The 19,619-nt window shown below is 36.9% G+C and overlaps 1 long non-coding RNA gene across 1 annotated transcript; it reads right to left on the reverse strand.

The window, feature by feature from the left end:
* Nucleotides 1-1,288: 1,288 nt before the first annotated feature.
* LOC112650689 (uncharacterized) lies at nt 1,289-19,285 on the reverse strand. Its single transcript, XR_003130376.3, has 3 exons — nt 19,126-19,285; nt 2,907-2,996; nt 1,289-2,420 (listed from the first exon to the last, which is right to left on the reverse strand). It is a non-coding gene; the product is annotated as an uncharacterized LOC112650689 (long non-coding RNA).
* Between the last annotated feature and the right edge of the window lie 334 nt (nt 19,286-19,619).

A 19,619-nucleotide genomic window follows, 5' to 3' on the forward strand; every position in this document is an offset into this window, starting at 1 on the left:
AGGACATACTGGAAACTAGCCTTTCTCTTATCACCTGCATCCCTGGTGAAATGATATGGGTGTCCTTCAAGAGCAGCTGGCATAGAGCTATACACATACTCGGTCCAACTTAGAGAAAAGCAGAAGGAAGAAATCCAGTGGCAGCTGGAGATGCTGCAGTCCTGGCTTCTGTCTTCTACCTATAAGGCAGGTCAACAATGAGGTGAATGAGCTGCTGTGTTGCCTGGTAAGAGAGTTGGTATCTTTAAATAAATATTTTTGGTATTCTTAGTAAACTAAATTTGAAACTAAAAGGTATAGTTCACAAGTCAGATATATCTACGATAACAAGAGAAGTCATGGTTATAGTGAGATTTACAAGTAATCACCAAGGCTACTTTGTTCTCAGCATCGTAACTTTTTTTCTTAAATTTTATTTATTTATTTCAGAGAGAGAGATAGAACAAGTGAGCAAGTGGGGGAAGGGACAAAGGGAGTCTGATGCAGGGCTTGATCCGATGAGCCAGGAGATCACAACCTGACTCAAAACCAAGAGTCTGCTGCTTGAAACTAAGTTGAGTGCTCAACTGACTGAGCCATCCAGGTGCCTCAGTATTGTTGTAACTTTTAATGACAATTTGAAAAAAAGAAAAATGAGAGTTACTACATTTCACTTCTCTATCTCAGGCATTTAATTATTACCAAAGAAATATTTGAAAGATTAAGAGAAACATTGTGGTAAAACATATATTTGATTTTTATAGTTCTGAACAAATAATTGAGTTAAACTTGATTCCTGAACTAAAAATGAAATATTGGAGCATTGTTCTCCAGATACACTGAAGAATGGTCATCAGACTTTAATTTTACCATAAATTTTGATGAACTTTGAAGAATTTTTTGATACGTAGAGTGCATTGCTGTTATTCACAATAACTTGTTTGTGTAAATTAGGATTTTCAATCATGACTTCATGAAAAACAGCAAAAAAATAGACTGTACTGAATCAGATCAGCATGTATTCCTGTTTATGTATGTTCCACCTTTGATTGAACTAAAAAACAGGAAAGCAAAGCCATGATATTCAGTAAAATCATTCCAAATGTTTTTTTTTTTAATTTATTTATTTATTTTTTTATTTTTTTTTATGATAGAGAGAGAGAGAGAGAGAGGCAGAGACACAGGCAGAGGGAGAAGCAGGCTCCATGCACCGGGAGCCCGACGTGGGACTCGATCCTGGGTCTCCAGGATCGCGCCCTGGGCCAAAGGCAGGCGCCAAACCGCTGCGCCACCCAGGGATCCCTCATTCCAAATGTTTTTATATTGAATATTATTTCCTATGTTCTGTTTAAATATTAAGACAATTATGTTAGATGTTAACTTTGCCATATTTTTATTTTATCACCTATAGTTGGGTGTATGGGAGGGGTTTTTTTGTGAGCTTTTATTTAATATGTTTGTGTGTATGTGGGTATTCATGTATATGTCTTTAAAAGCAAATTGTGTTTCTTTTACCAGAGGGCAAGAAATAAATCAGCAAAAGGCACATAAAGTATTATTAAAAAAATCTATGGGTGGAGAAAGAATGAGGGAAGAGAAAAGAGTCATAAAAATGTATGATGAGCTTGTTGTGGCTAAATTAAGATTTGTACAGGGATGAATACAGTAGTGGAACTGTGAAGAAGGAGCAATGTCCGTGACTGAGGTCAGAAGTTGTATCATGAGGATGTCCCATAAGTCTTCCAGTGCTTCAAGTCAGCTTTACTCCATGTCTGGAACATAGCCAGGTCTCCTGTGGCGTTGGCCACGTTCTGTCTGTTAAACAGAAGGCTTTTTCTGTGGGAAGTGGGAAGAGACTTACCATTCTGGCTATGCTATTTTTTTTTTTAAGACTGATAAAATGAACAGAAAGGAGGAACATAGTATTTTCAGTGTGCTCTGCCCTACAGGGTGTAAGGAGGTCAAGAAGACCCAGAAGATCACTATAACACATTTCTTTGCAGCAATAGTTGCTTCTTACCCCCAAGAGCTTATTTACCTAATGTAAGTGGAAAGGGTATTGGCTCTGGAGTCAGGATTAGGAATGGAGTTCTTGTTCCATCTCTATCCATGTGATCTCTAACTCTTTCAGTCATGGATTAGTAAAGGTTAAGGCTAAGGCAATTTTAAGAGATCTAGAGATGGAGATTAAAGTGAGAGATAAGAGAAGGAGAGAGACACCGAGAGAGAGAGAGAGAGAGACACCTAAAGTTCAGGACTCAAATAACATAGCATATGTTTCTGTCATGTAACAATCCAGGCATGTGATATAGATAGGGAGGCAGCTCTGCTCCAGAAGATCCTCCAGGGCCAACCTCTTTCTATTTCATTGCTCCATCATCCTCTAGGGTACTGTCTTCCTCCAGAGATTGAATCCTGCACCACAACATTTACTTTGCAGCCTACAGAAGTAGAAAGGGAATAAGTGGAAGGAAATGGACTTTAATGAGGTTGTTCAGTTCAATATCATTCCCACCTGGTAGATAGAACTTACTTAACAGTTTGACAGTTTCAAAAAAAGTGACAGCATTTTGAAAGGATGGAATGTGGTGAAGTCTGATCTTCAAATAGTATAGGGATGTGTGTTTGTGTGTTTGTGTGTGTGTATGCGTGTATTTTGTAACTATGACTAATCATTGGAAGTGACAAAGGGAAATAAGAGGGATGCCTAACTCACTTCTAGCTCCTGAGATGTGGGATTCTGAGAGAAAAAAAAAAAAACTGTTCTTCTAGGACTTAAAAAGAAACTATTGTTAGAGAATAGCCAAGTTTCTCTTATGTCAAAGAAGTAAAATAAAATCAAGAAAAAGACTGAAGATATAGGATGTATATATTGAAAGTTCGTATTGTCAGATGGCCTTTTTAAAAAATTAGACTAATTTACTCACTTATCAGAAGAGTTAAGGGTCTGTTTCCTCACACTTTCATTCACCATGGGTATTTTTATCATTTTGTTCCAATTTGATAGATGAAACATCCTAAACATAAAATTAATGAAATTAATTTCTCTTTTAAATGGCTGTAGACATTCTACTTTTTAAATATGCAAGTCAAATGATCATTTTTGTAATATTAGTTTAAACAAAGTAAAATTATTGAGAAAATGTTCTGCATCACTTGCCATCAGGGAAATACAAATCAAAACTACAATGAGATACCACCTCACACCAGTGAGAATGGGGAAAATTAACAAGGCAGGAAACCACAAATGTTGGAGAGGATGCGGAGAAAAGGGAACCCTCTTACACTGTTGGTGGGAATGTGAACTGGTGCAGCCACTCTGGAAAACTGTGTGGAGGTTCCTCAAACAGTTAAAAATATACCTGCCCTACGACCCAGCAATTGCACTGTTGGGGATTTACCCCAAAGATACAAATGCAATGAATTTGCTTATCATTCTCCCCATTGTGGTTTTAAAGTTAAGGTGTCTATCACTTTATTTTTATACTTTTATTAAATTATAAACTCCTTAATGAGAGCATGTGTCTTATTAAGCCATATGAGTTACTTTATTGAAATCTTTAATAAAGAATATTATTCAGCCCGAAGATCCAACATTTATGTTAAATGAAAAAATAAGCGAATATCTGAGGTTTAACTTGGACAAAAGTTGTTGGAGACAAACAGATACTTAGTGATATGCACTGGATAGTTTGCTCTGTTGAACTGGAATTTTTTTTAAGATTTATCACATTAATCTCTGCTCTACTGTTTCCAGAGACATCACACTAAAAAACACTAAAGAAATCCTAATTATGTCTTTATAGTTACAATATACAATTGATACACATTATTTGATTTTATAGCCTTTTTTTACTGAAATAAGATCAATTTTTGTTTTATTGAGGCCACTGTTACTTTATATGGCAATACTATTCATTTTTGACAAAGCTCTTTATTTAAACCTGAAACTTGATACACAAAAGATCCAGATCCTCCTCCCCCTGCCACCACACCCACCCACTGTATTTTTCAGGTTAGTGATTTGAGAATCAGCCTAGAGAGTAAATCAAGACTGGAATTCTTTATTATGGTGTTGTCTCTTGGTTTCGCCTTGATATGTCATTTAAGTTTCAATATGTATTCTTGAGGTTGAGTAAAATAGGAAATGTAGTATGAGAAAGATAAAAAATACACCTCTTCAAAAGGCCACAATAAATTGTCTTTATTGATACTTCAACTAGATGCTGTGGTATAACTTAAGCAGCCTGTGGTTTCAGAAACATGTTTCTGCTTCTTGACATAGCATTGCTCTTTCTTTGGTACTCATAGGAATGTTTTCAAGTACTAAAAGGATTTGAAAATCATTCAGTTTCTCCCAATTATTTCTCTTCACATCATGTGCTATGAAAAAAGTTGTATATATTTACAAATAAAATGTATCCACATGTGCCAATACCCTTCACCATCAACTTTGTCACTAATTCATTTGTTTAACAAATAATGACTGACATGTACTATGTGCGAGATAATATGGAAATGCTAATATGTAAATATTGGCTTGTGCAGCATACTGGCATCCAGTTGAGGAGATAGTACAACATAGTGCTGTAAGTGTTATGAAGGAGATGAGTTTGGAATGCTATGGAACACTTGGGTAAATCATCCGGTATCTATAGGATGAGTGGCTTTAAAAGAGCATTGTGGAAGGGAACACAAATTTGAGTCTTGAAATTACAAGGAGAAGTTGATCAGGAGAATGGGATGGAGCTGGGGATGATGGGTTTTGGAAGGAAAAGAAAGCATTCGAGCAAAGAACTAGATGTGGGAAGAAAGCAGGTTGCTTTTACAAAAGGAATTTGGCAAGGTTAGATCATGGGTTGAAGGCTGGAAGTGAGGAAAGATGATTTGTAAGAGATAGAACTAAATCATGAAAGGTCTTACTTGTTATACTGAGGAGTGTGGCACTGTAAGTAAAAAAAATAGGGGAGTGACATGAACAATTTACATTTTATTAAGATGGCTTTGTAATAGAAGAATTTATAAAGACGAAGATCAATACTTTTAATTATTTGAACATAAAAGGGCTGCAGGTCCAAAATAAAAAAGACTAAAATTAAGAAGCAAGCTAAACTGGGGCAGCCATTTTTAATAAATGTGACAAAGGTTAATCGGTTTAGTATTTAAAGAGTTCATTCAAATTGGGGACAACAGCACTAGGAAGTTCCTCATAGATAACAGAGAGTGACATTAATAGATAATTAGGAAATAAAATAGGCTAACAAACTTATTAGCATGCAAATGAAAACAACAGGGAAGGTCTCATTTTTTGCTTGTCAAATTAGGAAAATTTTCAAGAAAGAATTATAGTAAGACTATGCAATTCTGACAAAGCTATGGAATAAAGAATTTTCATGCATTGCTGAGGGGGAATATAATCTTTATGGATATAATTGTATATTGAGCTTGTAAATCACTAACATTCAGTGACCTAGGGATCCTCAGCTTGACATTTTAGCTAAGGAAATAATCTGAACTATAGAAAGAAATTGTCTTCTTTGCTTTTTTTTTTTTTTGATGGAATACTTAATTTGAAATACTGGTACATATAAGCACAAAATGAATGTTATTATTGTTATTGGCACAAATACTGGACATAAAACACATTCAAAAGTCACTTCCTGTAGCAGCAATTTCTTATACTGTGGTAAAGAGAATAACGAAGGTTTAAATTTAATTTGCCACATTATATTAAAACAGGTGTCAGGGAAGAATTTGACAATCATGATAAAAAATAGCCATTGGGAGCAATTTTTGTATCTAGAAATATGCTTTTACATGATAAGTAATCCATTAATGAAGAGTGACAAAACTGAGTAGAAACCTAAAAAAACCCCAAAAAACAAGTCTCACTTTTAAGAAGAGAACGAAGAATGGTATGTAGACTCTCAAATAAGTATGTACTGTTATCTGAAATTATCTCAAAATGGAAGAATTAAGGTAAGACTTGAGGCAATTTTTCTTATGGTCAGGAGGTTGTAACCTAGCTGGAAGCAGGGGAGTAGAAAGCGAAATTATAACTGAGTGGTGGAAAATGGCTTAAATCGTACTTTTGGAAACTGCAGGTAGTCCAAGATTTGGGATAAGTCATTTTTTTTTTTTTCTATTTGAAATTACTTTCTCAGGCTTAGAATTGCATAATGAACCAGACTAACTCAAATCACCCAGCAAATAGAGATTGACATTTGGTAAAATATACACAGTTGCAAGTTTCAATGTTCCAGACTAATTTTTCTTTTGAAATGCATTTGTCCTAAAGAACTGTGATGTGCACAGCATGTTATATTCAATAAAGTGGAAGAGAGAAATTGACCTATTAGATTGGCTCCCGCCTATGCACTTACTAGGAAAGAACACACCTGCTTCATTTGTTAGAACATGATTGCTGCCACCATGGAGTTATTTTGAACTCGAGATGCACCCAGGGTAGAGTGCATCTCTAGGGGGGGGATTTGGGGGGTAGAAATTGTTTGTCTTCTGAGTCCCTTCCATCCCTGCCCTTGTTCTCTTCCTCTCCTTCTCTCTCTCTCTCTCTCTCTCTCCTTCCTTCCTTTACTCCTTTCTTTCCTTCAACATTTCAACTTAGATTCCTGGATTCGCTGACCTGACTCAGAGTTAGTTTTTGCTTAGGAAGAGCCTAAGGACATTTATGGACACCCCTTAGGATGTATGAAATATATCTTGATGCCATGATATCATTATTCTTGTGAAGTGAGCCTAAGCTTTACTGTGAAATGCACTTGGTTGATTCCCAATTCTACTGCTTAGTAGCTATAAGTCACTGAATTTTACTGAGCCTCGGATTTCTTGCTTATACATTGGATTCCATAGGACCCAGTTTGCAAGGTTGTGGTAAAGCCTTTGGCATATGGTAATTGTTTGATCTAGGATGCCAAATATTATTATACCCTCTGCCAAGCAAACGTATCTTGAATTTCATGTGAGAGGATTTGATGCATAGATTGTCACCATGCTATATGGCTCAGATAACAGTCACAGAAACTCAGGCCTAAGGTATAAACATAATTTCTGAAATTTATACCTCTAGATATATAACATTCTTTTATCTCCCATTAAAGGAAGCATATCAAAATACAAGAAAATTATAGTTGTGGTGTGGTGTTCTAGAAATAATCTTGAGTATGAACCAATTATTTTTTAAAGGATAAATAACGTTTGCACATTGTTATTAAAATTATTTAAGACAACCACTTAAGATCTAAGACAACTTAAGACTTGTTGAAGGAAACATAATGATTGAGAAGTGCATGGCTTGAGGGTGTCTTCAGATCCCTGCAGGCTGCATTATTCCAGAAAATTTTATATTGAGTGCTTTTGATAGAAAAGGAAAACAGCCAAACTTTTGAAATGTAGATGTTTTGAGGAATAACTTACGGCAGGAATGAAGCTTTTATAGGTTAAAGAAAATGTGTAATAAGATGATGGGATGGTAAGACTAGAGAACTGGAAGTTAGTTTAGGATGCTGTTATTTCAGGTTTTTTACCAGAGATGGAAAAAGAGATAAGAGGGAGCAGAAGACTGACTCATATTGAGTATGTTTAAAATTTTTAGAAGTCTGTGAACGCCGGGGTGGCTCAGTGGTGAGCATCTGCCTTCGGCTCAGGGCATGATCCCTACGTCCTGGGATTGAGTCCCACATCAGGCTCCTCACAGAGAGCCTGCATTTAAAAAAAAAAAAAAAACTGAATAAAATTAGGGACACCTGGGTGGCTCAGTGGTTGAGCTTCTGCCTTCAGCTCAGGTCGTGATCCCGGGGTCCTAGGATTGAATCCTGTGTTAGGCTTTCCGGAGGGAACTGCTTCTCCCTCTACTTGAGTCTCTGCCTTTCTCTCAATGTCTCATGAATAAATAAATAAAATCTAAAAAAAAAATTTTAGAAGTCTGTAAAATAGAGATTTCCAAAACTTCCTTATAATTTTATTCACCTTGGTCACTAGATTTTTTTCATCTAGTGTAAAAAGAAATAAAAAACCAGAGTTACTTTTATTACAAATTAGTCTCATCTTTATAGATAGGTAACAGATAACTATTGTTCATAGCCTGCTTCTTGCTGCTCTAATGAACTAAAAGATTGTGTCTAGGACAAGTCCCTAGCTCTCCTTTGTCTTATTTCTTATCTGCTGCTTGAAGGGACAAATCAGTTGATGCTCTATGTTTCTATGAATATAAATGTTCAGAAGGGAGTCCTGCAGCTGCACGACCAAATCGCAAACAAGAGATCACAATTTCCTACAGAGGCGGAGGGTCAATGTGCTGGAGTGAAGGAGCCATGCACTAGCTTCATCAGCAGCTCACATGGGGCAAGCCATTTAAACCCTCAGTAATTAGACCTTTGTCTAGTTCACAGGATGTCCATCGGAGTTGAAAGAGATGAAGCATGTGAAAACACTTTTCAAATCCATAAAGCTAGGTAATTCTAATCCAATATCATTAGGTAAAGTAAAGCAGTGCAACAATGACAAATCCCAAGAGTTCAATCAAATAAACAGAGATGGCCACAACAGTTTTTGGAACTGTCATCTCATTTTAACTTGAAATGAACAATAGACACTTCCTTGTAAATAAGCGGTGTATCAATATTTATTATTATTCCCTTATATAACTAGGAGGTTACCCCAAGCACTTAATATGGAAAGCAGAAAATAATTCTGCTAGTGAGAGTTTTTCCAATTAGAATATTAAGTTATGATACAAGTAAAGAGGGATCCCTGGGTGGCGCAGCGGTTTGGCGCCTGCCTTTGGCCCAGGGCGCGATCCTGGAGACCCGGGATCGAATCCCACATCGGGCTCCCGGTGCATGGAGCCTGCTTCTCCCTCTGCCTATGTCTCTGCCTCTCTCTCTCTCTCTCTGTGACTATCATAAATAAATAAATAAAAATTGAAAAAAAATGATACAAGTAAAAATTTCAAAGTTATTCATTTTTTTGTTACAATTAGGACTATTATAGAACTCTTATATTATAGAACTCTATAGTAAAATATTTTACTGACTCATTTCTGCAAAGTTGGTGATGAGATTTGTTCCCTCCCTCCCTCTCTCCCTTCCTCTTTCCTCCTTTCCTCCTCCCTTCCTGTCTTCTCCTCCTTCTCTCTTTCTCTCCCCCCTCCCCATTTCTTAAACTTAGATATCACAAAAACACCTTTCATTGTTTGTTTTCTTTCCCCCCTATAGTCTCTCCAAGCAGACAGTCTTTTCTAAGGTCATGACTGTGACTGTCAGTGATGTGCAGGCAGTTTCCAATTCTGTATGCCCAGTCCTGACCTCTTCTCCAAGCTCCAGTTTCATATTTCCAGTTACCTGTTGGTTTTATCTAATGATGTCAAGTAATAAATGCCCAGCAGATCTATTATTTCCTCTCAGACCTGCTGTTCCTTCTCTGGGTCTTGTTTCTGTTCGTGATTGCTTAACCTCCCTACCAGTAGGCTCCAAACCTTGGTGGCATCTTTGAATCCTTACTCTCTTGTCCTTCTCACCTGAGCAGACTCTCTAAGTTTTAGAGTATATTTGCTCCTCTCCACTTCCAGAATCATTCTATAGTTCTACTTTTCCTCTTACCTCTATTATTGAGATATTTCTTAACTGATTTTTCTGTCTCTCTACTCTTCTCGAATTCATCTTGTACATGACTGCCAGATAAACCCTGGAATCTCAGAAGTAGAAACAGACCTTAAAGTGATGTGGTCCAATCAACTGGGTGCACGTTAGTTATTTCTAATTCCCAAGCCAAATCTACACTTAGATAACTCTCCTTAGCATTTTTTTCTCTCTTTCCTCCACTCCTGCACCTCCTTCTCCTGGTCCCCCTTTTCCTCTTCTTCCTCCACTTTCTCCATTTGAGCTGAGATCCTTCTCCCACTTTTGTCTTTAGTCTGTCCCTGTGGCCATACGAAAAGTGTAATCCCTCTACCACAGGTCAGAATTTCAGGATTTGTGGGTAGTTATTCCCGTGTCAAAGTATAAAAGCTCTTCATTGGGTTAGGGTTTAGAAGCTGTCAGGAGTGCTGTTATTTTTAATCATACTTGTTGGAAACTTCTGGAGAGAGAATATAGTGAAATGTGACAGCCATCTCTGAGCCCAAAGCTGTCGTAGCTGTTTACATTTTTTTTTAAAGTATTTTTTTGGGGAAAAAAAGGTAGAACTTTGAGGATAGGAATTTCAGAAACATGTATTAGTAACTCATTTATGTTTGAAGGGATTAAAAAGTATAATTTGAGACATATTATTTATCTCCTACATGAATCCTGTTTCATTATATTTTGTAACTAATGAAAACATGTTTCACAGTTCTTAAAAATTACAAGCTTAGATTTTAGCTACACACTAGGATAATTTAATCACAAGAGAATATATCTTTATACTGAATGGCAAATACAGCAGAAAATTTTGTCAATTTAATCCAGAGAACAGATCATATCCAAATTTAATTTCACTTTAGACTAACTGATTAGTTAGGAAATATGACCTTCCTATGATTCCTTAGGTCATAAATATTTTGGATTTTATCTTTTCATGACCAGAGGAGAAAGAGTTACAATATAGAAACTGAATAAACAAAAAAACTTTTATGTTCCAGTGATTTGCTTTTCAGTTTCCCTCCACTCAATAGTAAGTGTTGTTAAGGGGAGAGTTAAGTTTCTAACTTTATATATATTTTTCTAGGTGGAACATTTTTCATTCCTTCAACCATTATGTTATATAGTTTCAAGATCCTTTATTGACCTGGTTATTTTACTGGGAAAAAGACTCATTTTGTTTGTAACCCTTTTAGCAGATGCTGCTGGTACCCCACCATATCCCGTAGGCATGTGTGGTTCTCACCCGTAACCAGGTATCCTATGGAAAGGACCTGTGGTTCTTGGCTGAGGGCTTTCTCTGTCTGATGCATCTTGAGTCTTTTTTAGTACCGTTCCTTGTACTCAAATCTTAGTCTGATGGTTTGCTTCTGGGGAAACCTAACTTAAATTACCTTTCTTTTATTTATTTATTTTTTTATTTATTTATGATAGTCATGGAGAAAGAGAGAGAGAGAGAGAGAGAGGCAGAGACATAGGCAGAGGGAGAAGCAGGCTCCATGCACCGGGAGCCCGACGTGGGATTCGATCCCGGGTCTCCAGGATCACGCCCTGGGCCAAAGGCAGGTGCCAAACCACTGTGCCACCCAGGGATCCCTTAAATTACCTTTCTTAAAATATCCTACTGTGTACTTTGAACTCAAACATGAAAGTTTTCCTTTACTTGAATCTTAAGAGACAGGGAATATTAAGATGTCAAAGGTTTTTTGGTAAGCCATGTTAAGACTTTTTAAAAACTTGATTATAAACACAAAGGGAGGGGCCCCTGGGTGGCTTAGTCAGTTAAATGTCTGACTCCTGGTTTCAGCTCAGGTCCTGATCTCAGTGTTGTGAGATAGAGCCCCCGTGTTGGGCTCCCTCAGTTGGGAGTCTCCTTGAGAATTTCTGTCGCCCTCTCCTTCTGCCCCTTCCTCCACTCCTACACTCTAAATCAAATCAAATAAAATCAAATCAAATAAAAACAAGGGGAAATCATTAAAGGAGTTTTCAGCAATGGAGTGGTAATAAGATCATATATGCTTTGTGGAGGATGGATTTGAGAAAGGCAAGACCTGGGGTATCCACTTAAGAGTGCATCCCTGTCATCCAGGCAAGAAATGTGGCTGGCTGTGATGACAGAAGCATATAATAGTTACAAAAAGAAGGGTGTGGTTCTGAGAGACATTTATTGAGTAGAATTGGCATTAAATAGGTGTAAACAGGAGGGACTAACTAATTAGATGTCAGTGCTGTTTTTCTTCTTAAGGAAGAAGAAAGTTTGGGGAATGGAGAGAAAAGCATTTTGTTTTTGGCATGTTATGTTTGAGATACATGTGTAAGCTTGAAGAAGCATATGCTGTTTTAAAGGGGATGTAAATAAGATGTGTTTGTGAAGCTGATATATAACTTTACTTTTATTTATTTGTTCAAAAACATCTCCCATTTTCTCTCTATAGCATCTGCCATCTGCATCATTTTTACATTAGCCATGTTTGACATTTTCCTGCTACTGAAAATTATGTCATGATGTAACCCTTTGGACTAATTGCCATTTGCATATTAGTTTATACCTCTTAGGTCCCAGGAAACTAGATAGAGAATCAACAAATGTGAATCTTGTATCTGTGAGACATTTGAAATAGATAAAATAATTAGAATGTGCGTGAGTGCAAAAGGTTGTTTGGTGTATATACAGAATATTTTAAAAAATGGCTCTAGGATTGAAGAACGAAAACTTGTTTTATAATATTTGAAAACTCTCCTTGGCCCTCTGCAAAGCACCATTGTGGCAAGTACAAATTGATATTAATTACTTTATGATATAATTTGATTTTCCTCCTCTCGATATGTGTTCATTTATATGGCTAGCAGTGTTTAATGGAAAAAGGAGTTAAAGCACCCTGCCCTCATGAAACTTACATGAGGGAGAGGAGATAGACAAAAGGAAATGAGACAATAAATGGCTAAATTATTTACTATAATAGGTGCTGATAATGCTCTGAAAAAAATGAAGGAATAGATCAGGGTAAGGGGAATGGGGAAGCAGGTGTTAAAGGTGGGATTGAGGGAGAGCAGTTAGTATTGTTGAGATCGGTCTGCTGAGAAAATGAGATCTGACCAAATATTGGTGGAAGGTTAGGAAGTTAACCAAGAGTATATTTAGAAGAAAAGCATTCCAGGCAGGGGGGTCAGCTAGAATAAAATCCCTAAGATGGGAGCAGACCTGGGAAAATCAAGAAATAGCATGAAGATCAAAGGGCTGGAACAGTGAGCAAGAGAAGGATGTCAGGTGAAGGGTCTTAGAAGTATTGTATTGGGAGAACTTTAGCTTTTACTGTGAGTGAGATGGAAAGAAGTAAAGGCTAAGAGCAGAGCAAAGATATTTTCTGTCTTATATTTTTAAAGGATCACTCAGGCTTCTACCAAGAATAGACAATAAGTGGTTTAGTATGGAAGCAGAGATCACTTAGGAAGCTTTTACGCCTGTCCAGCTGAGAGGTGATGGGGGCCTGAATCAACATAGTAGTAATGGAAGACATGAGAGGTGGCTAGACTCTCCATGTACTTTGCATGTAGAACCAAAAGGATTTGCTGATGGCTTGCATCTGAAATTTGGGAAACAAGAGTCAGAGGTGGCTTGAAGGCTCTTGGCCTGAGCGAGTAGTAGGATGGAATTGTTTTTCATCAGACTGTGAATGCTATAGAATAGTAGGTTTGGGGTGGGCTGAAGAATCAAGAGTTTGATTTGTGATATGTTAAGTTTGAGGTATTTGTTAGATTACCAAGTGGTTAAAAAATAAAATAATGCCGAGTTTCTGAATATAACTTGTTCAGACTCCAGTTTTTTTCCTTTATCATTTATTCATTTTTTTTACACCAAATAAATGGCACCATATTTATAGCAGGAGGCTCTAGGCAATATCATCATAAGCCTGAATTGTGTGAGTAGGTCAAGGAGACTACATATGCTGAAAGATAATTTACAAAAGAGGAACTGAAGGACCTTATGGAAAATAATTCTTATTAAGGGAAGAGGCAAAGCAAACAAAGTTGGCCTAATACCAGAGCTTTAGCTGTCAAGCCAGAGGGACAGTACTAGCCACAGAATGGTATCCATCTCTCAGATTTCTTCCAAGTCCAATTTCTTCCTTCCTGACTTTCTTCTGTGGTCAACTTAATTTTGGATATTATGGGAGAGAGGGTTGTGAGTAAGAAGTGAAGGAATTACTTTTACTAAAATCTCTAAGATATTAGGGTGGAAGAGATTATTGCATTACTTTATTTCAAGATTGTGAAGGATGAGAAGAGGGATCAATTTCTATGAGAAAAGGGATCAATTTCTCCCATTTGTAAGGAACACTGAGCAGCTTTGGTACCTTGATATTCACTGCATTAGTAGCATAAGCAAAGGTCATGATATGGAAGTGCCAGGAGTGTCAGTGTAGAGGACCTGAGTATGTTGGTACCCATTGGAAGTGGCAGCAGAGTCTAACAAAGATGGTGGTGCCAAGTCACAAGGTGAATGTTTTGGACTACATGTTGTGCCCCCCTCAAATTCATGTGTTGAAATCCTCCCTCCCCACCCCCCACAGTGTGATGATTTTAGGAAGTTGGGCCTTTGGGCTGTAATTAGGTGTTGAGAGTGGAGCCCTCATGAATAGGATTAGTGTTTTTATAAGAAGAAATGTAAGAAATAGGATCTCTCTTTCCACCAGGCAAGGGCACAATGAGAAAATGGCCATCTATAAAATTGGAAGACAGCCTTCACCAGGAACCTGAGCATGCTGGCACCCTGAACTCAAACTTCAGCCTCCAGAACTGTGAGAAATAAATGTTTTTGTTTGTTTGTTTGTTTGTTTGTTTAAGCCATTCATTTCATTTTACAGTGTTTTGTGATAGTGGTCCAAACAGCTAAGACAGTATATATGAAGATTTTTATGAAATTCCCACTGGGACCTATAGCAGTACTTAGGGTGTGTGTGTGTGTGTGTGTGTGTGTGTGTGTGTGTGTGTATACTACACTGACTACTGGATTCAAAATATTAGATGGGTTTGAGAACCAGAAATTACAGAGAAGTATAAAGGTGTTTTTGGTTTTATTTTGTTTTGTTTGACTTCAATCTGGAGTGGACTCAGAGAGTGGTTCCAAATGCATCACTTTTTGCAAAAAAAAAAAAAAAAATACTGTGTTTTTGGTCACTGTGGTTATTTGGCATAGGATACTACTGAAACATTTCTTCATATACCTGTTGGGAAAGATTGATTAGGAAAGAAATATTTATTGGGTCTACTCTGTGCAAAACACTATTATAAATGCTTTACACAAGGTATTTCATGGTACATGCTACCATTGATCCAATGAAGCCTAGATAGGGAAGGAAGGGCTTGATATATAAAGATGATGAAGAAGATGATGATGACAATGAGTTGACAGCAACTATTTACAGAGTAGCTAATATCTTAGGCATATATAAAGTTTGTTTTACATACATCATACTGCTTAATATTTGTAGCAATGCTATTTGATTGACATCATTACACTTATTTTACAAATGAGGAAACTGAGAATCAGGTCTTTTGAGAAGTTGGCCCAAGGTTACATAGCTAAGCTGCAGAGTGGCTGTCCAAATCTAGACCTCTGCCTTTGAAGTTTACATTCTAAATACTTGTGAAGACAGCTGTTGCTTCAGTAATGCTACACAAATCACCCCAGAATTCAGAGGATTTCAATTTAAAATATCTATCTATTTTTCTTACTTGTGGATCTGTGGGTCTGCAGGAACAGATCTGCTTCCGGCTGGGTCAGCCTGGTTTGACTCCAGATTTGGGTTGAGAGTGGGTGTGCTTACATATCTCATATTGGGTGTGCTAAGGAGGTACTTTTATCATGGCTATCAGAGGTGCCCAGGCAGACCACATACACTTTTTTAATGCCTCTGCTCATGTCATATCCACAAACATTTCAAAGAAAGTCACATGGCCAACCCCAGTATCAGTGGGAATGAGAAAGCATCCCCTCAGTGGGAAGAACTGAGACTACATGCTCAAGGAATAGATTAATGATTTTATAAAGGAAGGAGCGAAGAATTGAGTACAGTAATCCACTTTACCACAATACTACATCACACTACTTTCCTGTTGAAAGGAAATTTATTTCCCTCCCAACTCGAAAGTCATTCTGACTATATTCGATATCAATGGTGGTTTGGAAAGCTGTCTTTCTAAATGAAGAGCCGCATCACACAAAATATTAGATCTTAATACATGCTTGAGAAACTACTGATGACACTGAATTTTCTAGTTAACTGAGAAGTGCAAAGGCACGTTTTCTTTTTCTTTTTTTTTTTAAAGGCACATTTTCTACTTCTATTACTTATATGCATTTCTCTTTGAATAAGATAAAATTAAGTTTAAATGCTACCATCTGTGTCGAAGTTGGGTCTCTTTATAGTTCCTAGACTTACTCCTCACCCACTTTCCATAATTGCTAATTTCTTGCCCATGTGGATGTTTCTATAATAATGAACATTACCTCTTAAGCTTCTCCATATGATAAGAAAGCACCTTGTTGGTTCATTAAAATCAGAGAAACAAATTATTTTGCCTCATACATACCAAAATACCTTTTTCGTGGAGTGTTTTGTTTTGTTTCAGATAGTTATAATGGCCTTATGCAGATGATGCTTTAGTTTGTGGAGATTCTGCAGTTAGTTCTACTTTTATGTTATTTAAATTCCAAATTCTGTGATTTTGAAATCTTATAGGAAGTAAATGCTAATAACTCTGAATTGTTGCTTGTTTGTACCCTGCCAGGTGGAAGTGTATTTATCAACATTCATGTTAACTCTGGGCATACCTTCCTGAATAAATCTTCCAGATGAGTCCCTAAATGTTTGTAAAAATCCTCAAAGTTAATCTAAAAGCACTTTAAGGGAGAGTTGTAGCAGAGATTTTGGTTCTTTATTTGTATCTTTGGCTTTGTAAGGGGTCCTTTTCAAGGTGCACCACAGTGGAGCTGGAAGTAGTTCTAATAGAAGGTAGCTTCTTGCAGAGAGGAAGCTTAGTTTAGACATTTCACTTCTTTAACATTTCTTTCCAACCTTCTATCAAAAGCATCCATCGGGGGGCTATGAAAGCACATGGGGAATATGCTGTGAAAAACTGTTCACCTTTGATAGCCAAGAGCAAAAGTCAGTCAAAGGTGACCTTTTTTCCTTTTATGTAGCTCAGCTGAGGAACTTGCTTTTTGAACTTTGGCAACTTAGCTTCTTCAACCACACAGTCCTCTCAACAGCTAGTATATGACAGCCCAGCATGTGAGTTAATTGCTTCTCATTGTAAAAACTTGCAAAGTTCACTTTGCAAAAACACTCCACGGTTCGTGGTGGGAAACATGCTTCCAAAAATTGACAGCAGTTCTAGGGACCAGGAAATGGGTTTTCTGTTCATTTTGTTTGAACCCGTGAACAGCCTGTTTTCACTGCTCTGAGGGCTGGGGACTGAGCTAAGGGCTCTGTGGAACAGCCTTATGAAGTGGGTAGTATTCTTAGACCCATTTTATAGGGAAGGAATCTGAGGCTTAGAAAAATGACGACTTGCTCAAGGTCACACAGCTGTTAAATGGAGGAATCAGGGTCGGACTCTAAAATATATTCAAAACCACCTCAACTATCTAGCTCCTAGCATTGTACCTTTGCAGTGGGAATGCCTCATATATGGGCAAATGTCCACCAGAAGTGATTAGGTATCTTCATTTCAAAACTTTTATATGGAATTGTGTGTGTTTGTGTATATGTGTGTGTGTTTCTGTACTAGAACTAATTTGAGGAAAAATGTGAGGCTTTCCTTATTCTCCAAATGTTCAAGGATAAAGGTCTAGAAAAAGTGGAGTCACAGGTTGAAAGAAATAGCTTAAAGAAGCAAAGAACTTCTTACCCTGATTCCACCTTCCTGGAAGTGTGACCCTTGGAAAATCATCTTATGTATCTGAAACTTACTTTTCCCATCTGTAAAGTGGAGTACTTATATCTCTTCTTTATGAGTCAGTGAAACAATACATACTATAATATATGCCTAATGATAGTAGGACTCTACTGCTGTTAGGTGATTTCCATTTTCTGTAATAGGACATGATCTGTACATTTGTGTAGGCTTATGTATGTGTATATGTATGTAGGGGAAAGGGGCACTATTTATTGCATTGTTTGGAGTAGTGTGTCGATTTGACTTTTATAAGTATTTTTTAACAAATGATCCTGGTGGAGTTGAGCGGCAGTTAGACATATTAAGAATAAGAAAAACAGTGGAGTAAAGCAGTTACACCAGTGTTTGCCAAAGTTTTTCTTGGACCATGATTATATCAGATATACACTGATGCTTATGAGGTTCTAATATTATTATCTTGTAGGAAACCTCTTATTTTCAAATTTAATTTATTGAAAGGCATCATTACAAATTGTTAATTTTTTCTCCTAAAACGACCCTTTTCTATGCAATTTTATATTAGAAAGAGCAATGATACTAAATGAAACTTATATAACTCTTTCCATGTATTTGACACTGTGAAACAATGTGACTTTTTTTTGATATTTCTAAAAGAAAGAAAAACCCAACTCTAACAAATTAGCATACTACACATTAGCCAAATCCATATAGTTATATAGAGCCAGACTAAAATTCTGAAAACTGTGGGATAGCGTTTTTAATTTGTTTGGGCATACATTATATTGGCATTCTCTGTAAAAACAAAAACAAAAACAAAAACAAAAAAAACAAAACTAAAAAACTTCCTTTCTCATTCAGAATCATAGCTTTGTGAATGAAGGACTCAGACCTTTTCTTTCCAGAGTATTGTTTGATTCCTAGAAAGTAGAATAATTTGTTGAGCCATAGAATATACTATAGATGGTTTCGGACTGAGATGTGTTAACAACACACTTTTGATACCCAGAGTATTCATTGAGCAGTCATGAATGACTAAAAGAATTGAAAGATTCTAAGATGTCTGCTATTATAGGTGCTGAGAATTGAGCAGAGGATGAATTAGATATAATCCCTCTTTTATGGAGTTTATAGTTTAGCCAGGTCAACTTTCACAGAGTTTCTCCTACATTTAACTGACATTACATCCCTCTGAATAAAGGTAGCACAGCAGCCTTTGATACAAATTATCTGTATTATATTTTTAACTTCATCTTAATAGTACTGAGGTCTGACTTCCTGTTAAAGTGATAGGAATTAGCATCTAGCCATGATTTTGGTTAATCTGCAGTTTCCGTGTATGCCAAAAACACCCTTTTCTTAAAATTCCCAGGGTTGATTCATGTGCTGGACAGGTCATTTAATTTGGCATATTTCACTGACCTTGACAAAATAGGCCTTCAAATAGTAGTAAAAATCCTCAGCACTGGGCAACTCTTCAGTGATTCAGGATTTAGTTACTTATTCAGTTTTTGGCAAGAGTTTCTAACATGTCAGCAGAACGTATTTTCCATTCTGTGTTTTTGATCTTATAAAATCAGATCGCCCATACCTGTGTTTTTGATCCTGTGATTTCTTCTTTCACATTTATAGCTGTTCCCTGGCCAGGTTTGGCTATCTGTCTGTTGCAGCTGATTCATGGGCACTCTGGCTGGCCTCAGAAAGTACAGAGTGAAATTTCATAGAGCACTTTGGCATGTCTTTCTCCACCATTTCTCATAGACTCTGAGCATAAATAATTTGTTAGAACAGAATGTGCAGAAATATAAAGAGGGGTGGCTGATGAGGTAGTGAGTCAGGAGACATTATGAGGTGTAGGCATCTGACAGAGATTTAGGATGCCAGGGAGTTTGGAGTTGATCTGATAACAGACAGGAAGTCCTTGGTATGGGAATAGTGTAATGAAAACTGCATCTTATAAGAAGACCTTGATCTGATGTCTTGGATAAGCTAACATGGGGAAAAAATAGGAAACAATAACAAGTTATAATAGTATGGTCAGGTGATAATGAGGTTTTAATGGTTGTTTTAAGATTTTTTTCTTAA

This window comes from Canis lupus, chromosome 29 (genome assembly GCF_003254725.2).
Source record: "Canis lupus dingo isolate Sandy chromosome 29, ASM325472v2, whole genome shotgun sequence".
NCBI classification, from domain to species: domain Eukaryota; kingdom Metazoa; phylum Chordata; class Mammalia; order Carnivora; family Canidae; genus Canis; species Canis lupus.